This window comes from Electrophorus electricus, unplaced genomic scaffold, assembly GCF_041902795.1.
Source record: "Electrophorus electricus isolate QZ-2024a unplaced genomic scaffold, ASM4190279v1 Scaffold44, whole genome shotgun sequence".
In the NCBI taxonomy this organism is placed as follows: domain Eukaryota; kingdom Metazoa; phylum Chordata; class Actinopteri; order Gymnotiformes; family Gymnotidae; genus Electrophorus; species Electrophorus electricus.
Window position 1 is genome coordinate 18080 of NW_027658735.1, and position 17182 is coordinate 35261.

The 17182-nt window shown below is 38.7% G+C and overlaps 1 non-coding gene across 1 annotated transcript; it reads left to right on the plus strand.

Moving 5' to 3' along the window:
• The first annotated feature begins 16646 nt into the window (after positions 1–16646).
• trnae-uuc (transfer RNA glutamic acid (anticodon UUC)) lies at positions 16647–16718 on the plus strand. The gene has a single exon. It is a non-coding gene; the product is annotated as a tRNA-Glu (tRNA).
• Positions 16719–17182: the final 464 nt, after the last annotated feature.

Consider the following 17182-nt stretch of genomic DNA (forward strand, 5'->3'; position numbering starts at 1 on the left):
ACAATTATTCCTGTAATGGTGCAGATGGCGAATACTTAAAAATATTATATATACATTTTGCGTTTGTCTGTTCATCTGTCTGTCTTATTTTTAATAATAAAGCTCTAAAGGTCCACTGATGGGGGGTAATACATTCATATATTTATTTCTCCAGATTTCTAACTCTGAGAGAAAAAAAACGTCCTTTTACAAATTGCACCTCGTTGTGGACCTCGGCTAGGTTTACATTCCAGGTGATTATTTTTAAGTTATAAATAAAAATAAATAAAAAATAAAGTGTAACAGTTCCCGATGAGGCGGTGTGGTGGTAGCGGGCCAAAAAAATCAAAATCTTCAATATGTCGCATGTAATTTACTCTAAATAAAAATATTTAGATATGATTTACATACGAGTTATATTTTTAGGCCTACTAAATGTATACTCTAAATACATTTATTAATTAGCACAGATAATATATCTGCTCTTTATACTTGGATTTCTAACCTACATATTTAAAAATTTAACTGATGTATTTATTTCTGCAGATTTCTAACTCTGAGAGAAAAAGACGTCCTTTTACAAATTGCACCTCGTTGTGGAACTCTACTAGGTTTAATTCCAGGCGAGTATTTTTAAGAGGCTAGATTTGTGCTCACAAGCTGCGATGGTGGTTTTTTCATAGCTTCTAAAAGAAGAGGCTGTGGTCAGGGTGGAGTGAATCTTTGATAACCAAGATTGTTGTTGTTTTGGCCTTCGAATAGACAATGGCATTACCCAGTGTCAGGTCTTTCTCAGTAAACTGCAGAGAATGATATAGAGGGCAAGAAATGGTCAAGCACAGTTTAATTGGGTGTGTGTCTGTGAAAAACACTGGAGCTCTCTGATACATTTTTGGTTCAAGATTTAATCATCATGCAAATGATTGTGATTAATGCTTTGTCTGTTTAATTCAAATATTATACTATAAATCTAATATTTTAATAGGGTTGGCAACTTTCTACTACATGTGTTGTTCATGTAACTGTGCAAATAAACTGCAAACACAATTACTTTTAGAAGTATCATCCAGTTTGTTTTCACAATTGCCAAAATGTAATGAATCACAGCCAGTGTTCTAAAACAGAGCTGGAATGTATTCCTGGTTGATGCGCCCTGTTTCTGGTTACAAAAAAAAAAAAAAAAAATTGGTGGATGAATTTTCAATGAAAGTGCTTCACTCAGCAGCCATTAATGATTCTTATATCCAGTATGAATAAATTTAAATTCCTATCCTTGTATCAGGTGCAGCAATTATGTGTAACAATTGTGAAGCAAAAAAGCAAAAGCAAAATTGTAATATAACAATATAGGTAATATAGAACTTGATCTAATGATATTAATTAGGCTATGCAAATAGCACAACAACTTCGGTAGCACATAATTTCTGCCTGTTGAATAGGCAGTTTTCTGCTTTGCAGATACTTGAAATCTTTTACTAATCTTTCCCCAAATCCAGTAGGAGCTGCCTTTTACATTAACATGCCAGGATACACACTCACTGGATGTTTAATCTTTCTAATGGTTAAGCTATATTCTGATAGTCAAGAAAGATATTTTTTAATTATTAATCAGTTAAAAGGATTTCTTACTGTAGGCCTATTATAAACAACATGGAGGAAATTAAAATAAAAATACTTGAGTTAGACAGTGGACACAGGTTGCTCATAAATCAAGTAAATGAAACTGGATGGACTGCTTAATTATGTAACAACACAACATTTATGGCGACGAAGATGTTTCACACATATACATTCTTACGTGCTGCTGACCTCGATATCCATATTTCACATTGATACTGTAACACTATAGATGAACCTAAACTTCACATTCTCGTCACGTTGATAAGCTTTTTGAAAGTTTGATCATGATCAAAGATCATGATCTTTGTTTTCTAAGTGTGTTTCCAAATTGCCTTTGACTGCTGTATGCCTAATTGCGGCATTTAGCACCTCATTTCGTCTCTAATTTTTGACATGTACTCTTGACATAAATCTTGCATAAGTGGAAAGTCGATCAGCCCCCGTTTAAAAATGATAAGCTTTTACTGTCATGTTAATAACCACGCACACGCATGCATAATGCTTCGACTGTCCTACACTTTAAATATCTTTTGCACATTATGGAGGGTGAGCATAGTTACCAGTTCCCTTCATGCAAAAGGGTTGTCTTAGGTTACTGTAAAGTCTAATGCACATTTGGAATTATTAAAAGTAGTTTATAATCAATACGAAATTTTACTGGGAGCCAAAGTAAAGTAGCTAAGATATGATTGATGTGATCAAATTTTCTAGCTCTATTAAAAACTATGGCTGCTGCATTTTGAACTCGCTAGGCACTTTAGGCACTTAATAGCACAGCTAGATAGTAAGGGATTACAGTAGTCCAATATTGAAGCAATAAATGCATGGACTACCTTTTCTGTATTATGTGTGGAGAGCATGCTCCTAATCTTTGAAATGTTTCTAAGGTGGAGAAAGGGGGTCCTAGAAACATTATTTATTTACGTGAGCTTCGAACGAGAGACTGGGATCCATAACTCCAAGATCTTTAACTGTTAGAGAAGATGTGATTGGGAAACCATTGAGGTTCATTGAGTAATTAGAGAGTGGAGACCTAGCTGACTCTGGGCTTAATAGAAACACCTCTGAATGTCTCTGAATGTTAGAAATTAATTAAAAATACTAATGTCAATGTATTTACAACGCATGTATTTAGGACGTAATTTTTTCAATCACAACAAAATATGTTGTTGTATTTTTTGCATTATGCTTACTACAGAATTAACAGTCAACTGTTCAGTGACTTTGCATGCAGAGTTGTAACACTGCTTATTACTAGAACTGTGGCTAGAATCAAAATCAACGCTAGTGTCGTTCCTAAATCCCCAATCAGCTAGTCGTAAAGTTAACATTCAAATAGAAAATAAAGATGCAGACTTCAGAATTAGTTAAAGAGAATAGCTGAGAGAATAGAATAAATTATCCGTTACTACCCCTGTCTTTTATCATCCCTCCATCCCTCCATCCCATGCCATCTTCCTCTATTATTTGCTTTTCTATTTTGTTCTGGTATCTCCTTATCTCTTTTTAAAAAAAACATTGGCCAAAAAACTAACGAAAACACTGACATACTTAAGACCTTTAATATTTTTTTAAAATATAACATTAAAAGGAGAATGTTACTTATTTCACCCTGACTGTCCACTTATATATCTGTTTTGAGTATGATTTTCCTTGTTCAAGTGAAAACAGTAACAAATGTAGCATGTCACAAATATATACATGACTATGTATGAAAAATGAAAGACATCAACATGAAACACTGGAGCTGATTTCAGTTAAGCACCTAATTATGGAAACTATAAAGACTAACATTGTCATAAAAATGTTGTGAAAGTTAATGCTTAGAAGATTACAAGTGGCTAAGACATACCTTGTTATAGGCTGTGCTTACTGATGTACACCAGGTGGACATAGTGTCAAAGCAGAGGGTCTGATGGAGCAGGTGGAACATCAACATTTAAAACAAAAATGAACTGCTTGTATTTAGTGAACTAAATAAAGCATAAGCGTCCTATGCATGGCATACAGATCCCTATAAGCTTTGATAAAATCCATCCTCATGTAAAAGATGTATTGTCCCAATCATAGTAAGTGAAAACTATGACATAAAAAACTTTCTTTACCTAATATAAGCAGGCAATTATCTTTTAATTTGACCTACCCCAGTAAATCACGGTACTTAAGTTGATGAATAACAGGAATAATCACAAACTTCTAATGAAGCAAAGTAATATATAATTACAATTATAAAGGACTAATTTGGTTTGTCTCCCCCAAAGCCATTAGAATGTTCTTTATATAACAGGTGAAAATGACCTACACCAATGTGATATACAAACCAATCCTGCTTTTATTACACAGAAGAGCTGAGCAATTATGGGGAGGCACCCTAAAAAGTTGAGGGTGGAATTACCTGTCAATAAACAAAGTACAGAATAGATAAGCAAAACTATTCTGTTGCATCATCTTTGAAATGACTCTGCAAGGAAAATGTTGATATGAATAAATGCTTGTATTCCTTTCTGATACAAGTCAAAAAATATCTTTAAAGTGGGTCAAACATGAGAACTATGTGCATTCCTTCACAAACATATACAAATCAATGAAAAAATCTCCCCTAATATGTTTATATACACAAGTGTCTGTGGGAGCCCCAAAGCTATATTATGCATTCAAATAACAAAATATATATCACAGTCCCTACAAAAAATGAAAGTAAAAAAGCAAACAAACAACAAAAAGGGGAAAATCATAAATAAAAATATCCCAAAAATAATATACTAATGTCATGTTTGTAAGCAGCCCTGCTTTCCTGCTTCCTAAAATGATGACATATTTTAGGTACTCAGGCCACTGGAAACAAAAATATACACAACAGTTCTTCCACACATTTAGAGGAACCTGATTTTTTTGTTAGATAAATATGTGTCGGTTATGACCGTTAAAAAGACCTGAACAAAAAAAATGTTTGGATTTTTATTTCCTGTCACCTTTCATCACGGGCAACATAAAAATTCACACTACTGCAATATCGCTAACATGTTACTGGCATGCGAATAAGACACCTGAGCACAGAGAGAAACCCAGTGTTATGACTACAGTTGACATTGGAACTAGCTAGATAGCTCATATTAAGACACTTCTTTGGAGAACACGTGCTAAAGTGTTTTCCCCACAATCTATATGCATAATTTATTTGCCAACTGTGACCAGAGAGAGAACATACCTTACTCACAGCCTAGGACATGCATGGATTTTGATGAGGACTGCATATGCCTGGGATCAATTCAAACACGTCATGACGATGATATAAAACCTGATGAAACAAGCTTGACAAGCAGCAGTTCCGTATTTCCGTGAAAGTATCAAGCACAGATGAAGACGTTTCTATGGTTATCTCGGTTTTATAAATATTAGCCTATAGAGTTGGGCTTAGTACGTGAATAAAAGATGGAATTAAACATGCATAAATTACGGTGTCCTGGAAAACCCATCGTGCTGCAAATACACAAAGCATATTCATCAAAGTGGTAACACACTTTAGAAATGCGGTGCAAATTTAGAAAACGCATACAACTTCAGGAACAAATCCTGTCACAACACAACGGAAGTGCAGTTTCCGGAGGACACGGAAAGGGGTGGACTTCTATGAGATTAGCGTGAAGTCTATTGGAAGTAGTGACAACTGAGTAAAAAGGGTTGTTTTTTTTCCAGTTACCACGGTGTTATCAAGGGTAGGTATGTGATACAGAATGGAAGACTGACCTATTCATGCTCTGCATTCTTGCATATTTATTTATACATAAGGCAGCCTTAAAAAACATGGGATGGAAATCCCATTTAACAAAATATGCACTGTTTTACAGTCAGAGTGAAATAAGTAACATTCTCCTTTTAATATATATATTTTAAATGTTAAAATTCTTAACTATGTCAGTTAAGCTGCCAAAAATGCCCCTTTTGAAATTTGTATTTCTAATGTCACAAGAACACTTTATTGACCTATCTCTGCCTATTCAGCCTATAGAGGTTTAGCACACCCACTTAAATTGCCTTTCTCAGGCATTTCAGCTCTGAGTACCTTTTGAATGAAGCACAATACAGGGCAGCCAATCATAAAGGAGCTCATTTATCTTACATCCGTCTCAAAGGTGCAGTAGCAACAGGTGCCTGTTGAATTCCAAGCGATATCTATAGAGGTTGGAAATTGGTTGTGTAAAAAAAAAAAAAAACAGGCTGAAAACGAGTCGTTTCCGCTCTGTGAATTGGGAGAAAGGGACAGTGTGTGGAAGCCCAACCCCAGTCATATAGGTTTGCTTCTAACAGTACCATTACCATCACCCACTCTGGTGCACTAGTTTGAGTGTATTAGAACTAGTAGCAATGCTGAAGCATTACATGTATCTATAACACATATTCTGACCATGATGAAGTGATAGGTTTGTTAAGGCAAACTGTGTATGCAATACATGTTGCTTAGGTCACTTGCTCCAATTGTACACAACTCTAAAGCTACACAACTGTACATTAGTTAAAGTCTACACAGTGTCAGTCATGTGAAGTACAACTGAAAGTTCCCCTGTTGTATTCTTCCAACAATCAAGTTCTGCGTAAGTGGGGGCAAAATAATATGACCTTCACATCAAAGAACATTTTAAACAAATGGACTGTATGTACATCTTTTTTCTAATGTTACAAATGGAGTCTAAAGTTATATCTCTTGCTCTATAGCACTTGGTCAAACCTTTCCTTTAGATTCCTTTTGTACACACTACAGACTGTGACCTCGAGATGCTTGAATGAATGTTGAACATTCACACTTGTGTATGAGTGCCGATTGTTAGCTAATGCATCATGATGAGCCTATCCTTTTTGAGTTACTTACTGAGATCATTCTCATAGCAAGTTCATTACACCTTGTGTACTCGATGTAGTGCGGTGAGCAGTTTCAATCTTAGTTACAATCTTAGTTATCAAAGACTCACTCCACCGACCAAAGCCTCTTCTCTTAGACAACATGACAAAACCATCGCAGCTTGAGAGCAAAAATCGAGCCTCGTAAGAGGTGTTATGTTCCATAGGCAGATTGACATCTTAATGCGATACACATGAATTTTCTTTGCATACATGTACATTGCACTTGTAATGTTTCTGATATTGCTTCTCTCCTGAATAGCTCAGTCAGTAGAGCATCAGACTTTTAATCTGTGGTCCCTGTTCAAGTGAAAATATTGTTCTTTGCCACTAAAGTGCGCTTGATAAGTTTCTTGAAATACCTCTAGATCAACCTAAGTCAAGGGACAGGACCCTGTTGCCTTGAGCCTTGCCGATTAAACTGACATTTCACATCCGTTTCCCCCAGCTGTGATGCTGTGCATTGGCTGTCATCCCAGGTTAGGCTAGCTAGTTCTGCTGGCAAGCTTGAAATATCAAAATCCTTCCTACTTAAAAAAAAAAAAATCACTTCTGAGCCTATCCTTTTTGAGTTAATTACTGAGATCATTCTCACAGCAAGTTCATTAGACCTTGTTCACTCATTGTAGTTCGGTGAGCAATTTCTATATTGGATGAGAGAAGGAGCAGACTTGTTCAAGTCACAGAATCCATTCAAACTTAAACAACAGGAGCTTGTCAGTGGAGGGTATACTTGCTCACACCTTTCTTTTCAATTCCTGTTGCATAAGGGAATAAGGGACAAGGGAAGTCATTTTGGAACAAACCTGTGAGGCAACTGTCTTTGAGGCAAAGTGTCTGTATCCAGGGAAGAACATGTGCATGTTCAAGTGCTTGCCCTGTACTTCATTCTCTGAAGTTTACTGAGAAAGACCTGACAGCAGTTGAACACCTTTGGTTGTTGTCTCCTACCTTGTCTCTGTCTCTCTGTGTTCACATGATAGGCACCACTGCATGCCATGCACCAGGCCTCCTTTCTTGTGAGGCTGTCCCTCATGACATCTATGGAGTGCATAATTGAAGACTAAGTAAAAGGATTCCCTTAAGATCTGAATACCTTTGGTTGTTGTCGTACATCGTCTCTGGCTCTCTCTCTATGTGTTAAATGCAGACTGCTCAGGTCATGGTGTTGACAGCTTCTAGTATTTTCACTAGATTCAAAGCAGTGTCAAACCATGTTTTTACATTTAAATGTTTTCACTTGGTTTTACATTTTAATGTTAACAAAATAAGAAACAATACACATTATAAATGTTAGATAGCTACATATTTGTACTTCTTGTACAAACTAAGAAAATAATAGAACACTAATTTAGTTATGTGACATATTGACACCTGAGCAAGACATGGGTGAGGGATAAAAAGGCAGGATATTAGTCACTGCCAAAAAGTTTTAAAAACACAGATGTGGAGAAGCTCATGAAGACAGGCTCAGCTTTAGTCCACAGTATGCTAAATGGGAAACACTGGAGGATGGTACGTGAGGGGTTTAAATAGGGAGAGACTTAATTAGTAGCAGGTGATCGTGATGGTCGATAAGTGTGTGATTGTGAACCGAGCAGTGGTCGTGGTAGGTGATTTGTGCGGATATGTGTGTACGTGTCTGTGTGTGCGTTCCTGGTTGGGTGCGGACCAGAACCTGACAACTTGTTTCCACTTGATATCAGAATTAGTTGAAGAGAATAGCTGGTCCTGTCCTTTATTGCAACTTAAATATAAACATGCTTTTGAGGGACCCTCTGGAGAATGTCTGAGGGGTACACAAGAGTTTAATTCTTATAAACTTTTTCAAGGGCAATTATGTAAACAACCCTCCTTTTTTTCCATATTGTTCTTTGAAGTTTCCACCATTATGCTCAAATTACACATGACATTATAAAAGCTAGTCACCTATGAACCTGCGGGCTTATATAGAAGGGAAAATAAACTATGGACTATTTGTGCTCTGCATTCTTGCGTATTTATTTATGCTAGGCTGTACATAATGCAACCTTAAAAACATGGGATAAAAATCCCCATTTAACACAATTCAGGTTCTGTTTAAATGCATGGCTAGCTAGCTAGTTATTTTATAATCCCATTTAGAACATATATCGTCGTGAATGTCCTGAACAAAATGCGCTGTACCTAATCCCCAAAAATTACATATCTGTCACTGAATAAAAACTTGTATGCTTCAACAGTATACAGTGGTAGAAATGGCGATCACCTTTAAAAGGATTTCTTACTGTAGGCCTATTATAAACAACATGGAGGAAATTAAAATAAAAATACTTGAGTCAGGTGTCTGTTGAATTCCGAACGATATATATAGAGGTTGGAAATTGATTGTGTAAAAATGAATTGTGATTGTTAAGCCACATAGAGGTAAGTGGACATCAAGGAAAAAAATAGTGTGGGTGCCAAGTATGGTGATTGTATCTTTAAAGCTGTAGGAAATGTTACATTCAGAATGTTTGTGAGACAAAAAAATAAGATATAATTACTATCCATGGTTTAATTGACTGTGTTGCAGACAACATAGGCAGGGATTAGACTGAAAAATGTCAGAGTATTTTTAATGCTGTTTATTGCTGTTGTCAGAGGTTATGCAGCCATATTCTCCCTAGCAAGTATGGCGTCGAATCCTAACAGTTTGGCCGCCTGCAGACACAAATACCGTGTTGAGCAATATTTAATTACATCTACTTGAAATGCATATTTAATTGCATTGTTAGTATTTATGGAAAACAAGTGTTAGGATTGCTCTGCTGCATTGCAGACTTTCTCACTCTAGCAACTGTGGATTCCATCTCCTCAATCAGTTGGCCCATATTATGTTCACAGGTATCATACTGCATCTTTATGAAAGAATTCAGTTTCGCCTCCAACTATGAAGAGAAACAGTGTTAAGCAATATTTAATTACATCTACTTGAAATGCATAGTTCATAGCATTGTGAGAATTTATGGAAAACAAGCGTTAGGATTGCTCTGCTCCACTGCAGACTTTCTCACTTTAGCAAACATGGCTTCCAGGTCCTCAATACATTTATCCCTCTCATTGAAATTCATATCTTTAGGTTCCACCTGTAGATATGAGTAGAAATATTGTTGAACAGTATTTAAATACATTTAATTGAAATATGACTTTAATTACATTTTGATACATTTGTAATTTATAATTTGAATTGGACTGGAAAGGAAACAAATACAATTTTTATCGCATAACCGTTATCACATAGCCTGCAAGCCTAATGATGTAAAAATGTGCCCCCAAGCATCAAATGTTCTACAGAAATAACAGGACCTGACACACTAAGGTACCGTAGACCCATTCAAATTGTGCTATTGGAATAATAAATTCCAATGCATTCAGTTATTTTAGCTAGTGTTGATTTTGATTCTCGCCACAATTATACTAATAATCAGTGTTACAACTCAGCATGCAAAGTCACCGAACAGTCGACTGTTAATTCTATAGTAAGGAGAATGTAAAACAAACAAACAAAAAACCCACCAACAGTATTTTTTTTTTCCTGTAACTGACAAAGATTGCATATGCTAAATGTATGTGTCCTAAATATATTCTAAATACATTTACATTAGTGTTTTTAATTAATTTCTCGAACATTTGTTGAAATGCATTTGTAATTTATATTCAGAGACATTCAGTGTACTTAAGTACAAGCATTCAATTAGCATCACTGTTCACCATAGCTGTTTTTCCATTTTTTGTGGCTTTTGTCCATTGCCACAGTATGGCTTTAAATCATTTGTCTTGGTTCTACTTTACTTACTATGGCTGATTGAGTTCTCTGAGTAGTGAAGTCCTTCTTCATTAAACGCTTTGGTCTAGTATCTGTTTAAAAAGTAACAGAAAATGTCTTATTAGCGTTGTATAGATACTTAGAACACTGCTACGTAGATCTCTCTCTCTCAGACAGACACACACACACACACAGTTCATCCAAGAAGTCATCCTCTATTCTGGAAGGGTTCTGGGCTCGTGTTTTTTCGTTTTTCTTTTTCCCATATTTACCAAATATCCCGTGCTTTTCCTTTTCATATTTCTCAGAAGGAACATGTTCCTTGCGTCTTGGATTGCAATTGTAACTACCGCACTGACCCATAATAAATTTAGTGTACCCGTTATCTGTGATCTGTAGTCTAAAAATGGGTCACAGAAATTGTTCATTTGAAAAATCTGTTCTTTGACTACATCATATTCGCTTAATTGATGCGGCTGCATTATGACATCACACGCCACCCACTGAAATAAAAGCTGAGGATGTCATTGCAGAGGTAGGAGGAGCCAGAGTAGAATATTACAGAATATTACATTGCTTGAATAGTGGCTCTGTCTGCCCTGGGGGTATTATGGAACCCAAAGGCTGAAAGGATGGGGAGAGAGAGAGAGAGAGAGCGAGCGAGCGAGCATGTGTGAACATATTCTTGTCACGGTACGCCCCCCCCCCCCCCAAACGTCTCCCCGTGTGTGTTTGCTTGTGTGTGTGTGTGTGTGTTCATCCGTGTGGCCATGCTCCCTTGTGTTTCACGGCTGCCCTTCATTGTGTTGTTATTGTTTGCGTATATAAGTCCTTTGTGTAAACGTTAACGTTGTCAGTGTTTGATCCCACGATAGCCTTAGTGCTACGTTGTCTTCCATGTCTCTAAATAAACATCGTTATATGCATCATTGCTCCTCTTTTGTATCCTGCCAAGCCTCCCTGTGTTACAATTATGATAAAATTGGATAAAATACTAGATCATAGATTGCAGTCTGAAGTACTTTTGACCTGCTGAGAGTTAGCCTGATTTGACTTAGCCTGTTCCTAACCTTTGTTTAGTATGTTGCATAAAAGCTCATGGAAATATTTCAGATGTAATATACATGTAACTGACCTAGTAGAGCAAAATTACAGAATTGTAAGGAGGAAGTGACGTTCTTGGGGCATATCATTAAAGGGGGAAATACACACAAGCTGTCTCAAAACCGACCACAAGCCATAATTTCGCTACCTAAACCATAGTGGCATACTCCCCTCTTACTGTTTTAGTCCCACACGCATTACATCGAATACTGCAGGACCAAAGAGTGTCACACTTATCAGCCCAGTGGTAGCTGAGATACCACACCACCCTCTTAGATATGCCTAATATAACTGTCAAAAGGTGTATAACACTGAACCCAGCTACACTCCTTCCTAGGGAGGAGGATGGAGATCCACAAGACTGCACAGCAGTCTTAGCTGAAGTATATATACCGCGGGTTGATCTCTTTGAAGAAGCCATAAGTAACCCAGACCTATGCCTCTATGTGGATGGGTCAGCATGCAGGGACGACACAGGGGTCAATAGGGAAGCATACGCGGTAGTAACAGATCATGAAATACTTAAAACAGAAGTATTACCATCCTCCTATTCAGCGCAGGCTGCTGAACTAGTAGCACTGACGGAAGCATGCAAACTAGCTGCAGACAAAACTGTTAATGATTTTGGAGCCATATGGAAACATAGGCAATTCCTGACAAGCTCGGGTAAATATATTAGACATCACCATCTTGCTAGAAGCCATTTCGCTGCCAAAGACAATTGCAGTTGTTAAGTGTGCAGCTCACAGGACTACAGAAGACCAAATCAGCAAGGGGAATACTTTTGCAGATAGAGTAGCAAAGGCAGCTGCAACTAAAACCGCTGTGCAAGCAATACAGGAAACCGCTGCTACCCCGCAGGCCACATTATGGGAAATTCAGTCAGGGGCTACCGCCACTGAAGGCACCAGGTGGAGACAACTAGAACCTCCTGTTAACAACCCACGCTGCTGTCAAAATAGAAGGACGAGGAACCTGGGTACATCACACACACCGTAAGAAGGCTCCGACACCAGCCCCAACTCCAAGCAGCAGCACCCAACAGACTAGGTCAGAACTGTGTTGAGTAGGGTGTTAAAGGCAAGGCCTACCCTTTCGACACTCGGAACCGTCAAGAGACGGTAGAGAAAATCAGACACAGCTAACACAGTCAGAACATAGACTGAATATTAATATGGATGAAGAATCCCATGACTTATGAGAAGACTTGTTACCATTTCAGGGTCCCAACGCCACTGAAGCAGAATGATTAGCAGCTAAATGCCAACAAAATACAGCGTGTATGTCAGCCATTGTGCATGCCCAACATATCGAGCAAGAGTACCTGGTGTGCCAGCACACCAGTGTTCCAAGGACTGTAATCCCTCTGAAAAACGCAGACGTAGGAGAAGTGAATATGACAATCTCTATGTGCCAGGTTATTAACCAGACCTCAAACTGTCCCAGTCCCACTAACCCCGCACCACCGAAAATGATGCTGCATGTGGCAGCTAGTAAGGGTGAGATATTTGTATAGCAGATGAAGCAGCAGGTGCCGGAAGTCTGGTCCAGATGCATCGATTATGTGCAGGTGCACAGCAATGGCACTTGCAGTGACTCCAATAGCAGTTCCCTGTGGAATTGCTCCATGACAACCCTGCAGGGGTATTGGAATGTAATGTGGGTCGGTGGTTCGGTGGCCTATGGTGAATTGCCACAGAACTGGACTGGTTGTTGTTATCCAGCTGTAGTGCGCCCAAGGACGCAGGTGTATACACTTCCCCATGCCAAGCAGCACAGGGTGAGGAGAGACATAACCAGCACAGACTATTGTGGTAGAATTCTGAGGGACCCATGGACCACTCCGGGTGAAACCATTGGTTGGTCCCTTTTCCTGGGCGGTGGCACAGTAGCAGCCCTGCAAAAGATCAATGGTTTAGCTTATCAGTTACTGCAAGTAGTTAATGACACCTTAGCAGCAATAGGTGCCTTAAAGATAGAACAACAAGTGATAAGGGCAGCAGTGCTTCAACATAGAATGGTATTAAATCTCCTAACCATGAAGGAAGGAGGAGTGTGCAAAATGATTAACACTTCCTGCTGTTTTTACATTCCAGATCTCAGCGCTAATATCACTGATTATATGAATCATATGTGATCTGCCTTCACTCCGCAGCCTACAGTTCCAGTAGCGGCTGTAGCGTTGCCCATTCTGCTACTCATTCTTCTTCTTTTTCTTCTTCTTCTGTGTTTACCTCCTTTTTTGTCATTGCGTGTCAGACGTCTTTCTAGTGTGTTCACCATGCCAGCGCTCAGCGGCCATGCCAATGACCAACCCCAGCTCAGTGAAGACATTCTGCTCCCCAAGATGGGCGGTGCTGGTGATCCACATGAAGACATCGTAGTGCTATTTGCTGAATAAATGTGTGATAATGTGTGATATAGAATAAAGGGGGGAAATGTTGTGGGAATTTACCTTACTTCATTTTGTGGAAATTTACTTTGCTTTATTTTACTTTGCTTTATGTTTCTATAGTCACAGCATAACAGTCTGCAGATAAGCATGTGAGTCAGGTACACCAGCTGCTCACATACCGTTCTAACCATAGACATAGAAGAAGCCTTCAGCGCTCAGGCTAACCAAAACATGAATTAGCCGATACTCTGTAGGAGTTGTTTTTCTTTTTTTTCTCTTTCTTCTGTTCTCTGTATAAGGGGAGGGGGACCGTACTGCGCGTCAGTCCTTTTACTCTGTTATACAGGGGACAGAACTCAATAAAATTTTACTCTTTACTACACAATGCATAAAGCTGTCTGTGTTTGATGTGCTCTCATTTTCCCACCACATCCATTTAGCAGTACTTCTGAATAACCGAAATGGCTTAAAACAGCTGAGGGGATATTTGAAACTGAGTGATAAGATGTTCAGCAATTTATATATCATAATACAAGGCAGGAAATTAAATTTGGCTGAACTGCACAACAGTAGCTGGCATGAAAAGTATGTCGTAGAGAGAGTAACAAAAAACTCAACCTCTCACCTCGCGCTCTGAAATGTCTCCGTCACTGTCTGTAGTGTCCTCTAGGATACTGCTGCCCTCACTAAAGTGTGTCACCCTGAGCGGGTCAAACATCTCTTGAACATAATGGAAAATCAGCTTCAAGTGCTGCACTGAGCAAGAGTGCACTGTAAATGGCCAGATATAAATGGCAATGTCAGTAGTAAATTTATATATGCAGTCATGGAACAGGTCCTATCTGTAGAGCACAGCTTTAAGGTGCATATTATGATGTGCTCTTACCAATCATCCTCCTGGCTGTGTCTTGCTCTTTTGGCCAAATGTTTCTCTTCCAAAGCAGACAGACCAGACTTGCTGCATATTACTCCGTGCACTATAAACAAACCACATGTATAATGCCTTGTAAACAATGGAACAAGGGAAATTTGAATTGTGACTACTCTGTTAAAGGGGCGGATAAGGCAACCCACCCAAACCCCCCCGAAAGCTGTTCTGTTATCTCTAATTGCTATGCAATAGTCCTGTGATTAACTCAAAGGCTGGAGAAGTTTCACCTTTCTCTACTTGAATCCTGAAGGCTGTTCGGTTCTGTCGCCCACAATCCATCCTGTGTAATTAAACATTCACATCATAACTCGACCCCGTGCAATAGGGCAAACTCACTCGGATGGGGGAAAGGATTACAGACTACCTGTACTGCTGACGCAACTCTGCGGCCATTCCAACAACATCCACATACATTCCAGCAACATCCTATTATAGGACAAAGTGGGCTTAAGTACACCCATTTAATAGCATCTTGGACCTTCTTTGGCCTCCAGAACTGCAGCAATTCTTTCTGGCATAGTTTCCACTATGTGCTGAAAATACTCTGCAGGAATTTTGGTCCAATCTTCATAGGATATTTTCTCTCAAATTACATGGAGGGACTGACATGTTCTAAACTGCCTGTTATACTCTTACAGCCGCTTTGAAATACAAAAAAAAACATATTTATCTTCCACTCCACTCAAGGATGGCCACACTTGGAATTTCCCTTGGCACATTTAAAACATTGTGTGAGCCAGATAGCTTCTGTTTTCAACCTTCCAATGCTCTGAGTATTAGTGTTCCATGCATATGAGATGCTTCAACACGTCCATGCGTGTTGTAAAGAAACACAGTGTAAGCAGTATTAATGAAAGTGCATCTCTACCTCAAACTCACCAGTGTAACAATTACAGTTTGTGAAATCTAATTTTAAATGGCGATCAGCCTTCTTAACAAATCTCCAATAACAAATAAGCAGAACTCACCTTGTTAAGTGTTTGTGTGTGTGTGTGTGTGTGTGTGTGTGTGTGTGTGTGTAGTTTTAAGCATAGCAAGGCCCTTCAGGGTTGCCAGGTGGAGCCTTCCTGAAGACCCTGATACTGAAACAGCATTAAAAGCTGCAATGGCACTGTAGTTGTATTTATCTGCACTAATACAGCTTTGAACTATTGCACTCTTACATACAGTAAGTTTCTGTGTACCGGTGTACATTTCTGTGTACCTTTAGTAAATAAAGGGATTCTATTCTAATATTACAAGTGTTAGAAGTGCTGAAACTCCAAACAGTGAAGAAACCAGTGGAGCTTAATGACTGGTCAGATGAAGAGAGTGAAGTGAGGAGTTTCCTTCAGTGTCTGCCATGCCCCAGCTGAGCTGAGTGTGAAGCTTTTATTAGTACTATAGGAGTTGTGTTTAACTTTGAAACTGATGGTGTCACAGCCATTTGTGGCCGAGAGTCTAGAAGAGCATAATTGGCTGTACTCTTAGGGAGAGAGGGAGTGGCATACGCTCTCTCCCCTGTCAATTACAGAGACACCGTGCAATCAAGGGCGTCTAAGTTCACGCGTCAGAAGGGGGAGGAAAAGACTATTTTCTGAGTACTTAGAATAACATTCCGTATTTTTTGGAGAAAGTTTTCTAGAGTGTTTTCATGTAGAGAGAGAAATGAGTGGCTAAAATGTCAGAAACATTAAGGAGACAAATGGGGAATACTATAACAGCTCTTTCCATGTGTTAGTGACACCAGCGTTCCCTCTTTTCCCAGATGGTAAAAAAGAGCCCTGACTCTTGCAAACTTCATTTTTTTGTAGAACAAAGAGAAAGATAAATAACTCGCTTTATGGCCTTTTTCCACTCATGCATACCAAGTCCAGTATGCATCCAAACATTGTCAGAATAGTAGGAGTGCAGACTTTGAAAAATGGTCTTGTCATGTAAACTCAGCAGCTTTGTCCCTGGTTGTCTAGTGGTTAGGATTCGGCGCTTTCACCGCCGCGGCCCGGGTTCGATTCCCGATCAGGGAAAAACCTCTTTTTATGCTCATATAAAACGACAGATTCTGCATTAAAACATAAAGTTTGTGTGAGTTGGAGTTGAGCCGACAGCCTAAGGATGACAGTTTTAACTTCTACTCTACCAACTGAGTTATTGAAAGCGACATGCAAGTAATCCCACATGTCCAAACACCAGTATGTTGGCAAGAAACACAGCCAGTTTTGGATGTTTCAATTGTTAAGTTCATTTGACACAAAGAAGAAAGATCGCATTGTATAAGTTGTTCAGCTACAAACAGATATATCTTTTGATGACATTTGGAATCATACTGGACTTTGTGTACATGAATGGAGAAAGGCCATAAATGGTTAGAATAACATTCAGTGCTTTTGGAGAAAAGTTTCGAGAGTTTTGTCATGTAGTGAGAGAAATGAGTGGCTGAAATATCAGGCATTAAAAGTGCAATTTGCACTCATGGAAAGAAAATTGCTTT